Raw genomic sequence first — 12,841 nt, 5'->3', positions numbered from 1 at the left:
AATGTCGATCAAGCCAATCGGTGGGGGAGCACTTATTTGATGATTGAGCGATTGCTTGAACTAAAACCGTTTCTTATTGATATGGCGAACCCTCAGGTTACCCTAAATGAAAGGTCAATGGACACAGGTGGCTGAACTGAAGGAATTGCTTAATCACCCATTTACCGTGACTAAAAAATTACAAGCTGAGGATTTAACTCCTGGCATTTTCATAAGGGAGTGGAAGAACTTGCTATTTTGCCTGTCCCAAAGAGGAGGTTTAATCGCAGATGGCATTTCTGCTTCAATGAAACGGAGAGAGACACAGCTATTGGAAAATAAAATTTTTCTGACAGCTGTTTATGTGGACCCAAGTCATCGTATACTGCTTGATGATCAACAGCTTACTAAAGGAAAAGAAGCTCTGACTGAGGTAGCAATTAGGATGAGTGGCCTACAGGAGGACTGCCAGGCGCAAGAGGACTTGGGTCCTGACAGTGCTACTGCTGCCATATCTTCATCCTCATCAGATGAGGCGTTTGACTTTGACAAGTATTTGGATGACATGGAGCAGGCAAAGCGTTGCGGCAAGCAGATTGACCATATTTCAGCAAAATGTACTTGCTCTCAAAGAAATAGAAAAATTCAACCGTTCATCAAAACTGTGCATGAGACAATTCCTTTACACCCGGAAATTGTTAGAGATGTTGCCCATGTGGTTACGGCTTTGCCTCCATGAAGGAGGATCTGATGGAGGCAATTCTATTTCTTAGAACAAATTCATAGACTGGCACCAATGTTATTTAGTATGTTTTTGTTGAAAGCTGTTTTTTGCCACTTACATAGTTTATTACATAGTGTTTTATATATACTGTGTGTGTATATATATATATATATATATATATATATACATACATACACACACATACAATATATATATATATATATGTAATCGATATTACATATTTACAATTTATTACAGTTTTTTGTGTTCTAAAGTCGTATTCCAATAAATATACATTATGTTCTATCATAAAAATGATTACATTTCTGATGTTCACATTGTACTACAATAAATTTTTCACTTAAATATAAGCAATATATGTGGGAGTCGGAGTTGGAGTCCGTGTAAGGGAAATTGAGGAGTCGGAGTCGCAGGTTTGGCTTACCGACTCCACAGCCCTGCTGGAAAGGTGTGAGTAGCCAGGGAACCCAGCAAGCGGACACCTTATACATGCCAAGATCGTCTTGGATGATTTTTATCCACACTAATCGTGATATTTTGGGCTATGCGGCGAATGGCTATGCAGCGCTTTTCCAAAATGGCGACCTCCACTTGCTGTATGGTGTATTCATCAATAGCAGAGTGGGGTCGCCTTGGAATTGGAGCTGTTTGCACTAAAGTCCGACCATATTTGAATTGACGATGCCAGTTCTTAACTACAACATATGATGGGGAATCATCACCACAAACCTCTTTCATCTCATCAAACGTCTCCTTTGGTGTGCGGCCTTTCAAGTAAAGGAACTTGATGACTGCTCTGTATTCCACTGGGTCCATTATAAATCCTCACACCACTTCAGCACCTGTAAAATCAAGACTGTTATCAGTTCTGAGTTGTAAATTGGCACGTAACCTATAGAGACTTATATCATTACACATGTGCAGTTTCAGCGTCCTGTGATAAATAGAAGTGGGTCAGAGGAAATCTTTAATGAACGCCCCTCGTAGTTCTTTTTTTCACAGACCCATGTTACAAAACCAAGAAAAATCAGTGCATGTCCTATTTTTTTTTTTTGTCGATCAGACTCCGCCATTAATCTGCATAACAGTTAGTTTTAAACAAATTGCACACCAAATTGGATCTGTTAGTTTTTTTTGTTGATGGCTAATTGGATACGGCAGTATAAATAAGGCTTCATTAAGAAGTCCATTTATTTCTACAAAGTGAAAAAACAGACTGAATTTCATCAGCGTGAGTGATCATTTTCATTGGTTGGTCAGTGTGTCAGTTTTTCTATTCCGCAAAAAAAAAAAACTTCTCAAGCTTTCCTCTAAAACAAACAGGAAAAAAGAAATCTACATATTCTATCCTTGAAAAACAAGAATAGGCCATAAGTGTTACTCGGTCGTCTTCATGAGGACTTAGACATTATGAAGGCACCTTCCTACTTAGTATTATTGAAAAACATATGTAACGCTACTTTTCACCTTATGCTAAAAGGTCATTATTTTCAAATCATCAGAATACCTTAAGACAAAATCAATTAAGTCACCATTGTCAATCCTCTTAACTGAAATCATAAAACACTACTTATTTGCATTTGTTTTGATAAATCTCCCATGAAGGATTTGCCCATAGCAACAAATCAGATTCAAGCTCATATTTTTCTGAATCCTTTGGCAAAGGAAAACAATTACGGTACTTGATTGATTGCGTTTAACAATACTTCCATATTTTCCGTGCATTAGGTCAGTTTCACACATCCTCTTTTTCATTCATATGTGAAAAACGGTTTGTGATCTTTTCAGTGTGCTGGACAAATATTTGCAATCTTTATTGCATCCATTTTTCACAAATGATAAAAAGAATTTTGCTTATCCTATCAAACAGTAAAATAAGGACACATCTTCAAATATCATACTTACTTACATGCCCTCCCTCACCCATAAAAGAAAGGTAATGATAACCAAAATTAAAGGGGTTGACCACTACTGGACAACAAATGATAAATTAATTGCCTCATAGAGAATAAAAACAATGTATACTCACTGCTAGACTGGGGTCACATTTGCGAGTGCAATGCGAGTCTCTCGCCTCAATACCCGGCACTCGGGACCGCAGTGTGCGGCTGCATGTATTTCTATGCAGCTGAACGCTCCGGTCCGAACCGCCAACGGCAGTGCCGGGTATTTACAGTGGCACTGCTGTTCTCGGCAGGTAAATTGACATTATTGCATCATGTGGGCACTGATTGGCTGCAGGTCGTCAATATTCCATCAGTTAGGACATCTGCTTTGACAAAATAGGAAAAGGCTGCAGTCCGTGGCTGTTAATTGCCTACAGAGATCACCTGACCCAACAATGTTACATCACCCATCGAGAACAACAGCGCTGACATTACTGGTACAGCACTGCTACGGGAGAGGAGTATACATTATTTTCATTTTCTCCGGGACTCTGAATTGATTAAGCAACGATTGTCCAGTAGTGTACAATCCCTTTAATAGGTACTGGGTACTAATAACGTAGTATATGTTATAAAAGTATTTCATGAGATTACAGGATCTACACAGATTACATAGCACTCTGAAGCCAGAGTCCCATCTTTCGTCCCCCACCAAGTTACAAAGGTTCCAAACCATCAACGCTTCTTACACTAGCATTCTGGGGTAAAAAAAAAAAAAAAGCTTTGAAACGTTGCAAACTTTTGGCGCAGCTTTAGGCTGTGCTAAAGTTTTGTGACTTTTGGCATTCTCATGCCCAGTTCTAACAAAGTGGATGGAGTTGGGAAGGGATGGGGTGTGGTAACTCCTGTTCATCAAATGCATGACGAATGGCGATATTCCTTCTGCCACAAATCTTATGTCAGGCCCCAGCTGGAGTAAGATTTGTGGCGAGGTACACCCGAAGTCGTACGCAACTTTTCTGGATTTATTAAAAGGCCTCTTAATGAATCAGGAGTGCCTGACACCAAAACACCATTTCATCAAAACCAGCAAGAAAATTGCCAGCATTGATTAGCTGAGGCCAAAGTATTAAGGTTTCTATCATAAATACAGATACTGTATAGTAATTAGTAACTTGTCAGATGGCATACTTTATTAACATATAAATAAAGCATGTCATCTGACAAATGATGGATAACTACATCTGTTTAAAGGGAACCTGTCACCCCCCCGGGCGTTTTTCAGTTAAAGAGCCACCTTCAGCAGCACTAAGGCTGCACTCTGTGAAGGTGGCTCTTCTGTTTCTGACCCCTAGTAACGCTGAAATAATGACTTTTATAAATAGCTCCTCATACCTGTATTGTGTCCCATAGGTATGGCGTGTCCCCCTGTATCAGCCGCCTACCATACGTCCATCATGCATGTCCGGTGTCTCGGCGCTGCCCACCATCTGTCCATCATGATGCCCCTGTGCGTCGCGGCCTCCTCCTGATTTGAATGCCGGCGCCTGAGCTGCGACAAGAGTTCTCGGGCATGCGCAGTGCGCGCTGCCCAAGAACCGACATCAGGCTATTGCGCCTGCGTATTGCGGAGGCCCCAGATCCCACCCCGCAGTGTGTTATGATGTATTCACACTGTGGGGCTGGGGCCTCCGCAACACGCAGGCGACTTCTCTCTTCTACTAGTGTCTGCAGAACATCCGAACAAGGAAGGCCCTTAAAAATAATGTCATTATAGTGCTTACTGAATAAAAATATCTGCAAAGAGCAAACAGATGAACGGCATACTAGGGCACACAAATCACCACATTACCAGACGGAGCTATTTATCTGAAGTATTGCGGCATATAATTCAGTCAAAAAATGGAGGTGCTTGCATGAAAAAACATGAATATTTCAATGTGAAGCGAAAAAAGAAGAAATATGCAGCACTCACCGATATAGCTGAAAAACTGTGCGTCTTTATTTCACATAAATTCCATCAATGGATGTGTGGACATGCAGGACGTTAGAGGAATGCTAGGGGAGGGAGGTGCAGAAATTACCGCGAGAGTTCCGGAATTCCATTCCGCGGGAAAATCGCATTTGAAATTCCCGCGGAAAAACTAGCATTTTGCAAGCGTAATTAGCTTGCAAAATGCTAGCGTTATCCAAGCGATCTGTAGCATCGCTTGGAGAACTGATTGAAAGGTTGGTCACACTTGTCAAACATAGAGTTTGACAAGTGTGACCAACTTTTTACTACTGAGGCCGCCTATGCAGCATCAGTAATAAAAGATAAAATGTAAAAAAATAATAAAAAAAATAAAAAATGGTGTTATTCTTACCTTCCGACGTCCCGCGCAGCCTTCCCGCCTCTCTCCACGCTCCCGTTCCCAGTAATCCTTTTTTTGCGAAAATGCCCACGATGACGTACGTTCTCGCGGGATCACGACGTCTCGCGGTAATTCGCGATGACACTTCAACTGTGAGAAACAGAATCTAAAAATAAAAAACAGAAAATACAATGTGATTTTCTGGATTTTTTTCTTTTAGATTCTGTCTCCCACAGTTGAAGTGTACATACTATAAAAATTACAGATCTCTCCATTCTTTGTAGGAGGGAAGACTTGCAAAATCGGCAGTGTATCATATGCTTATTTTCCCCAGTGTATATCTTATTGTTTTGAATACAGAATTTAGGGAATGGGATCATACATTCAACTGCAATTGCCAATTTTCTTTTAACTAATCTCAGCCAGGATCTATACAGTATGGTTTTTGCTCCTTATTACCCTGGGACACCCCTGACTAAAGTTGCTAATGATTTACTCACTAATAAATCCAAAGGTCATACTCATTTTGAGATTTTTCATCTGTCACTGAGGAAAATTCTGTTTTTCCCCCCAGTTCCCTGATATTTAGTGGATAGTATTATGAAATATATTCTAGATTTTTCAAATCTACACATCAGTATAACACTAGCGGTCCAGTTAGTGTATGATGAGCAATGTTCTCTCTAAACCTTTGTAGATAAGTAAGCGAGGAAAAAAGGATTGCGCAGCTACAAAATGGCTACACAGTGTTATCTCTGATAGGGCAGAAAGTTTCATCAGCGATCTACCTAATCATTAAAGGGAACAGGTCAGAAATGTCATGTAGCATAGACAGTATAAAACAGTGACAGGCTTCCTCATTACAACGGCAGCTGCCTTTCAGAATAAACAGTGAAATGAGTAACCATCATTTTAATCTCTATTTCATAAATTAATAGTGCACATGAAAATAAGAAAGTTTGTAATATAGCTTATTCGAGAAATATACTTCTTTCTCCTCTTGGACTGATGTTTCATTTTCAATTCATAGGGAAAATGTGTATTCATTGAAGACAGATTTCCCCATTACGGAGATAGGAGATGGCAGTTGGTGCATTTGAGATTCTATTGAGAGAAGAGATAGAGGCGGACGCAGACGTTCTGCTGCAAGATCTAGAACGACACCTACAGTTCTCCATAGAATAAATGGAGCAACAAAGTTTCTTATTTTCATGTGTACTATTGATTTATGAAAAACAAACCATCAGTTATTATTTCACCAGGTTTCTACCTGATCTGAGAGCAGTGTAATTTAGGGGCAGATACCCCGATTCCACCTATGTGTCATTTACTGGGCTGCTTGATGTAGGTTTGATAAAACCAAAGTTCTATCTGCTGCAAATCTAAGAGTTCCTCGAATGCTGAGGTGTGCACAGGCAGAAAGCTTTAAGTCAGTGATGGGGGTAGGTTATACAGAGGTTATAAATATGGAGGACAACAATGGCAGCTGGTACTAGTCCTCCAGGGATAATTTCCTGCGGATAAAACAGTGGGTTTATTAAAACTACAGCAAGCAGCCCAGTAAGTGATACATTGCTGGAATCATGTTCTTTGCTCTTACATCATGCTGCTCTCAGATTAGGTGGCAAATACTTGGTGACAGATTCCCTTTAAAGTAAAGAATGACTGTTCAAACCAAGTTCCGTCGCTTAGTGCATCACAGCGGGGGGTCAATCATTTAACTACACATTCCCACCTACTTGTTTTCCCTCAATCTCCACCCCCCCCCCCCCCCCCACTTCCTTCGTTGATTGACAGCTCAGGCTTCATAGAGCCAGAGAAGAGGACATGATCGAAAACAAATGGGTGGGAAGGTGTATATAAATGATTGGCTCCGCCATGATGCCCCGAGCGTCTGTACTTGGAGTGAACAGTCATTCTGTACTGACAAGAGTCCCTTTAAGTTCAGGCCAACATTATCAGTTGGGATCAATTTCAGATGTGTGTTTCCTGCAGATTTTCAGTGAGGATTTCCCATTGCAAATCTGTAGCAAATTACAGCACATATGCATAGGGTTTTTAAAACCTCATCTATATGTAGAGGAAAAAGAAGCATGTTGCAGATTTTCGACCCCTCCATGATCAAGAGATTTATCATATTTGCTTGTGAGGTTTTTTTACCCTAAGAGCCATATTTTTTTTTTTCATATTCCTACTGACATAGCCCTATGAAGGTTGTTTTTTTATAGCGGGCCAATATTTTACAATATAACTGACAAACGGGAAAAAGTGAGGTGAAAAAATGCAATTCTGACATTTTTTATGGCATTGAGCGGCAAAAATTACCTGTCAATATGATTTTCCAGATTATTATGAACACAGTGATATAAAACTCATATGGTTTTCTTTATAGCTTAAAGTTGGACAACTTCTTCTCATACCCCTCGCTTGGCACCAAAAATATAATAAAGTCTATACTCTCCTCCCGTGCTGGCGCCATTCCCGCGGTGTCAGCACTCGCTCTCCCTGGGGCTCTTGTGCGGTGTTTTGACACATGATGCTGACGTCACGGTCTTTGCCTTTGGACAATTCAAACATGAAGCAGAAGTCAGGGATCTGCGGCAGCCGGAACTTCCTCTTCATGATCGATTTATCTGAAGGCGGAGACAGTGATGCCAGCACTAATTGGGCGTCTGGGTGCATAAAGGAGTTATTCTACCTGCCTATTACATTGTGGAAGTGCAGCAGATGTTCACCACATATTACACCCCTTTAGGCTAGGATCACACGATGGTATTTTCTCTCAGCTGAGAGAATCGGGTTGATTATGCAAATCACACTCTGATCAGAGTTTTAACAGAGTGTAATTTGATTCTCTCGGATGAGAAAATGGAAAAAAAAGTCTCCATCTTCTCCATTCTGTCAGTCTGTGGAAGTCGGACAGCATTCAGATGTCATCTAAGTGCAGTCTGATTTTTCCCAAGGACTCATTGACTTACACGGCTGAGTGTGATCAGACAATAGGATCCAACTTGGCAATGCAGCAATTTGTTTCTCGGATTGCTGTGGTCGGAAAAAAACAAGCAAGAAAAGAACCTGGGCATGGCTTCAAAGAATAACATTGGTCTGAGTGTGATATGATTTGTCAGATTACACTAAGACCGAAAATATGGCCATGTGCACGAGCCCATAATACATCTGATTGAAATCTGGAGTGAAGCCACAGTAAAATCAGAATGTAGCGCGTGTGGATTTTGCTGCAAAGTCGTTAGGGAACATGCCCGGGGCTGTGGAGTCGGTAAGCCAGTCCTCCGACTCCCTAATTTCCATGACACTGACTCCACAGCCCTGAACGTGCCCAAGATAAGGATATAGCAGCACTTTGGACACCAAGTATTTTTGTTGAGTTTGAATCACGCAAGTAATCCCGCATGCATTCACTGAACCAATCCAATACATCCTACTGTGGAAATTTCTATTGCAACAAATTTTAATGCTGCGGCTCATAAACCCGCACCGTGGGTGAGTTTACGTTTACACAGAGTCAAATAGAAGCACTGAGGGCATGGGATTTCTATAAATCCCATCCTCTGTGCTTGTATCGTAGAACAGTGTGTTGAAGGCAGCGCAGGTGAGCTGGGTCCTAAACGCTGCTATTCCTGATCCTGGGCACGTAGCATGTGCACACGCTGCGGATCCGCTGCGGTTTTGGCCGCAGCAAAACTGCAGCACTTCTGGAGACAGTGTACAGTAGCATGTAAGTCTATGAGATTTACATTCTGCTGTGCACATGCTGCGGATTTTTAACTGCGGAAAAGCTGCGGTTTTGAATCCGCAGAAAGAAATGACATCACATCTTTTCTGCGGATTCTGCTGCGGTTTACCATCTCCTCTATTGTAGAGGTGATAAACCGCAGGGGAAAACCGCAGGCCAATCCGCAGGTCATTTTACCTGCGGTTTTACCTGCAGTTCCGCAGATAAAAAATCCGCAGACCAATCTGCAGAATGTGCACTTAGCCTTACTGATTCACTTGCAGTACGAACATGGTCAGGTGTGACTAGGAATGAAACCAGTCAGACAGCGCTTCAGACACATGGTAGTACAGGATCCCAAATGTCAAAGTCCGGATTGCTACCTGCCAGCATCTGATCACAGTACTGCTACATCCTTTTTAGATGCTGGATAGCACAATGTGTGGTGTACTTAATTATTTGTACTAAATGTCCAACTGGGGGTCTGTATGTGGGGGAGACAGGGTAAAAACTGAGAACAAGGATGAACTCTCATCGTCACACAATAAGAGAAAAAAGAATGGATCTACCTGTGGCAAAACAGTTTTGTATCCCTGATCATAACATGATGGACATTAAATTACTTGTATTAAAAGGTAACTTCAAGTCTCAGAGAGAGAGAATAATCTCGGAGTACAAATTTATGAAAACTTTCAACACACATTCAGTGCAGGAATGAATGTGTTGCATGGATTTATGTCTTTTTACATCAATTAAGGAATTTGCTCCTCAGACCTTCTTGGGTCATCACACAACACAGAACCAGACCGGCAATCAGAGGGCAATAAAACCTTCACACTGCTTATCTATGAACTGCTCCAATATTTATGTTTCTCCCTCTCCCATAATGACTATTCTGCTTCACATCACTTGTCTTATCTATTGCGTTATTTCTGTGCTGTCTTGTGTATAAATATGTGACTCTTCAGATTTTGTATTAATCTATGCCTGATGAAGAGACCTGAGTAGTCTGGAAAGCTTGCAATGTGTTACCATCTTTTCAGTTAGCCATTAAAAGGTATCAACTACTGAGGACTCGCAATCCTGAATATTCTTCGGATAGCACAACGGTGATCGTAGTGCTGAGGGAAAAAAATAGATACAAAAAGACTTAAACAGACTCAAACGTGCATTTTTCTTCATATTTCATTACCCAGTTATTATCAGATCGGTTGAGGGGCCAGGTTGTGAGACCGATCACTCAGAGCCCCCATACACCCCAAGAGGTGCGCAGCTTCAGGTCGATGGGATCAAAGAGAGGGAAATAACAGAAAGCCTAAGCTGTGTGCTCCTGTCATGGTGGCTGGGTAGGGCAAGATATCGGGACACGGACCCCCACAGATTTACTTGTAATTATAAGGCCTGAATATTTATAAACCTTACAAATGGATTATATATAAATGTGGACGCGCCGTACACGCGGCTCCCACCGAGTCGTGATGTGCGTCGTGGTCAGCGGGAACGTTCCCACTTGTATGTATGGGACTTGTGACACGAGGTCTCTGTAGTCATAGTTTCCCATTGGGCATCCTGTGGGTGTGACACATATGAGATGGGAATACGCCTTAATGGATGGGGGAAAAAAAAAAAACCGTGAAAAGGTAACAGAAAAAAAACAACTTGTGTCTCAATGCCAACCAGAGAGGCGCCCGGCCTGCACGTCCCAGCGCGCTCCCTCCCGCCCGGCCTGCACGTCCCAGCGCGCGCCCTCCCGCCCGGCCTGCACGTCCCAGCGCGCTCCCTCCCGCCCGGCCTGCACGTCCCAGCGCGCTCCCTCCCGCCCGGCCTGCACGTCCCAGCGCGCGCCCGCCCGCGGCACAATGAGGAGCGCGGCTTCTCCGACCACTGAAGACTCCGGTTTCGTGCTCCACTTCCAGGATTTACCATGTGCCGAATGCAGTGACATCCCCATCCACACACATTACAGTGGTACAGTCTGCGTGTCTTTACCATATCGGGAGAATTTCTTCACAGTCGCCCTGGTGGGATTGTACCATTTCTCACACGTGGGGGTATTTTGAATATGGCAAAGCACGGCTCGCTGAGAGAAAATAAGCGTTGTATGTGTGCCGAGTGCAGGACGTGATATAACTGCGCGTTATAGCATGGAAGCCCGAAGTGTGTCTGCTCTACAGGACGCCATAACCTGCAGCTACGGAGAAGAGCGGGCGCCATTGTGTGTGCGTGTAGCAGGAAGCGTGCCGGGGTCACACTGCTCTCATAAGTCTTTTCACACTCTGGATTATGACTTGTAGCTGTGAGGAGAATTACCGCAGCGGTTATGTGGCGGCAGAAGCAGAACGGGGAGATATATATATAGCTGGTAACGTGCAGTTACCTCATACGGCACACAGAGGCGGGGCTTGTGTCCGGGGGCGGGGCTTCTCGGAAGTGATGGATGGCGCCTGGTGCTGCCCATGGCCGCCTGACAGGTACAGGGGAAAGCTGCCCATTGTTTGTGTTTGCCGAGGAGACGCCGCTCCTGCCGGTGTTCACAAACAGCTCACGTTTATATTCCGCCACCTCAATGTGATTGTCCAGGATTCATATATCATGACCTGTGATGGGCACATCACTGCTCCGGAAAGTGTAGTGGCTGTTCTTGGTACTGCAGCTCAGCGCTCATCTACTTCACTAGGGGCTGACACCCAAGACAGAAAACATACACCGCCTGTACCCTGCTGGATTGTGCATCCAAATAATAAAGCCATCCCACCAGCGTGAAGGTGTACCCAACTCAGGATGGTCTGAACCTCTAGTAATAAAGGGAATCTGTCAACCCATTTTTGGCCTATCAGCTGTCGGCACCGCCATCAGGGGTTTATCTTCAGCATTCTGTTGATAAGCCCCCTATGTAATCTGAAAGATAAGAAAAACGAGTTATACTCAATGGGGGGCGGTCCGGTCTTGGCCCGATGGGTGTCACGGTCCGGTGCCTCCCATCTTGTAATGGTGACGTCCTCTTCTTTGCTTCCCGTCGTGGCTCCGGCGCTGCGTACTTTACCTGCCCTACCTCTCAGACCTCGTCCGGAGCTTGCACAGTGCAGTACTCTGTGAAGGAGCCGCGACGGGAAGCAAAGAAGAGGACGTCACCGTTATTAGATGGGAGGCGCCGGATCGGACCGCTACACCCATCGGACCAAAACCGGACCCCGACCGCCCCTGGGTGAGTATAATATAACTCGTTTTTCTTATCTTCCAGGTTACATCGGGGGCTTGTCAAAAGCATTACAGAATGCTGTAAATAAGCCCCTGATGGCGGTGCTGGCAGCTGATAGTCGAAAAACGGGGTGACAGATTCCCATTAAACTCTTACCATGTGTCATAGTGACGTCAGTGTGAATAAGGGCTGAGCAGGACCGGGGCCTGAATATGGACACACAGCAATGTCCAGCTCTACCTGCACTCAGGGCTGGCTCCAGGTGTTTGTGGGCCCAAGGCAAAATTTTCAGTGGGCCCCTTTAATATATACCACGATTCATGATGCAGAGGTACGGTAGGGAAATACAGGTATACAACACAGGGCCCATCCTGCCCCCTCTTCTTTCACATACGCAGACATGCACACGAGCAGCACGCAGACAGGCACATGCACAGTAAGCAGACAGGCACACACGTACAGTAAACACAGGCACACGTGCAGCACGCAGACAGGCACACACGTACAGTAAGCAGACATGCACAGTAAGCAGACATGCACATGTACTGTAAAGCACAGGCACACGTGCAGCACGCAGACAGGCACACACGTACAGCAGACATGCACAGTAAGCAGACAGGCACACGTGCAGCACGCAGGTAGAGACCAGAAAATATATATTGGGGTCTTAGAAAGATATATATTATATCTCAAAGCAATGGGTATATACCCAACTTTAATATAGGGAGAGAATATTTCTGGTCTCTACCTCCCCTGAAAACCGGCCAGATGAAACGTGTCAGGAACTATATGAGGTATCGATAGTATGGATCCTATGAAGTCTCTTTGATGGTGGGGTAGTGTGTGGCAAGAAACTTTGCTCCCCCACCCCTCTCTTTGACAACTAGGATCCTCCATTCCATTAGAACACAAAGGGACTTGATCTGGTCTAATCCATGAACATCA

General features: G+C 43.7%; 1 long non-coding RNA gene across 1 annotated transcript in view; it reads right to left on the bottom strand.

Annotated features, from left to right (window-relative positions):
- Nucleotides 1-11,284, bottom strand: part of LOC141100686 (uncharacterized) — a 32,755-nt gene extending 21,471 nt beyond the window's left edge. Inside the window, exons 1-2 of the long non-coding RNA XR_012234743.1 lie at nt 11,075-11,284; nt 1,454-1,566 (exon numbers count right to left, since the gene is read on the bottom strand). This is a non-coding gene — a long non-coding RNA (uncharacterized lncRNA). The remainder of the gene's footprint in view (nt 1-1,453; nt 1,567-11,074) is intronic.
- Between the last annotated feature and the right edge of the window lie 1,557 nt (nt 11,285-12,841).

Source organism: Dendrobates tinctorius, unplaced genomic scaffold (genome assembly GCF_039654945.1).
Source record: "Dendrobates tinctorius isolate UK_male_01 unplaced genomic scaffold, ASM3965494v1 ptg000107l, whole genome shotgun sequence".
Classification (NCBI taxonomy): domain Eukaryota; kingdom Metazoa; phylum Chordata; class Amphibia; order Anura; family Dendrobatidae; genus Dendrobates; species Dendrobates tinctorius.
This window is presented reverse-complemented; position numbering and strand designations above follow the sequence as displayed.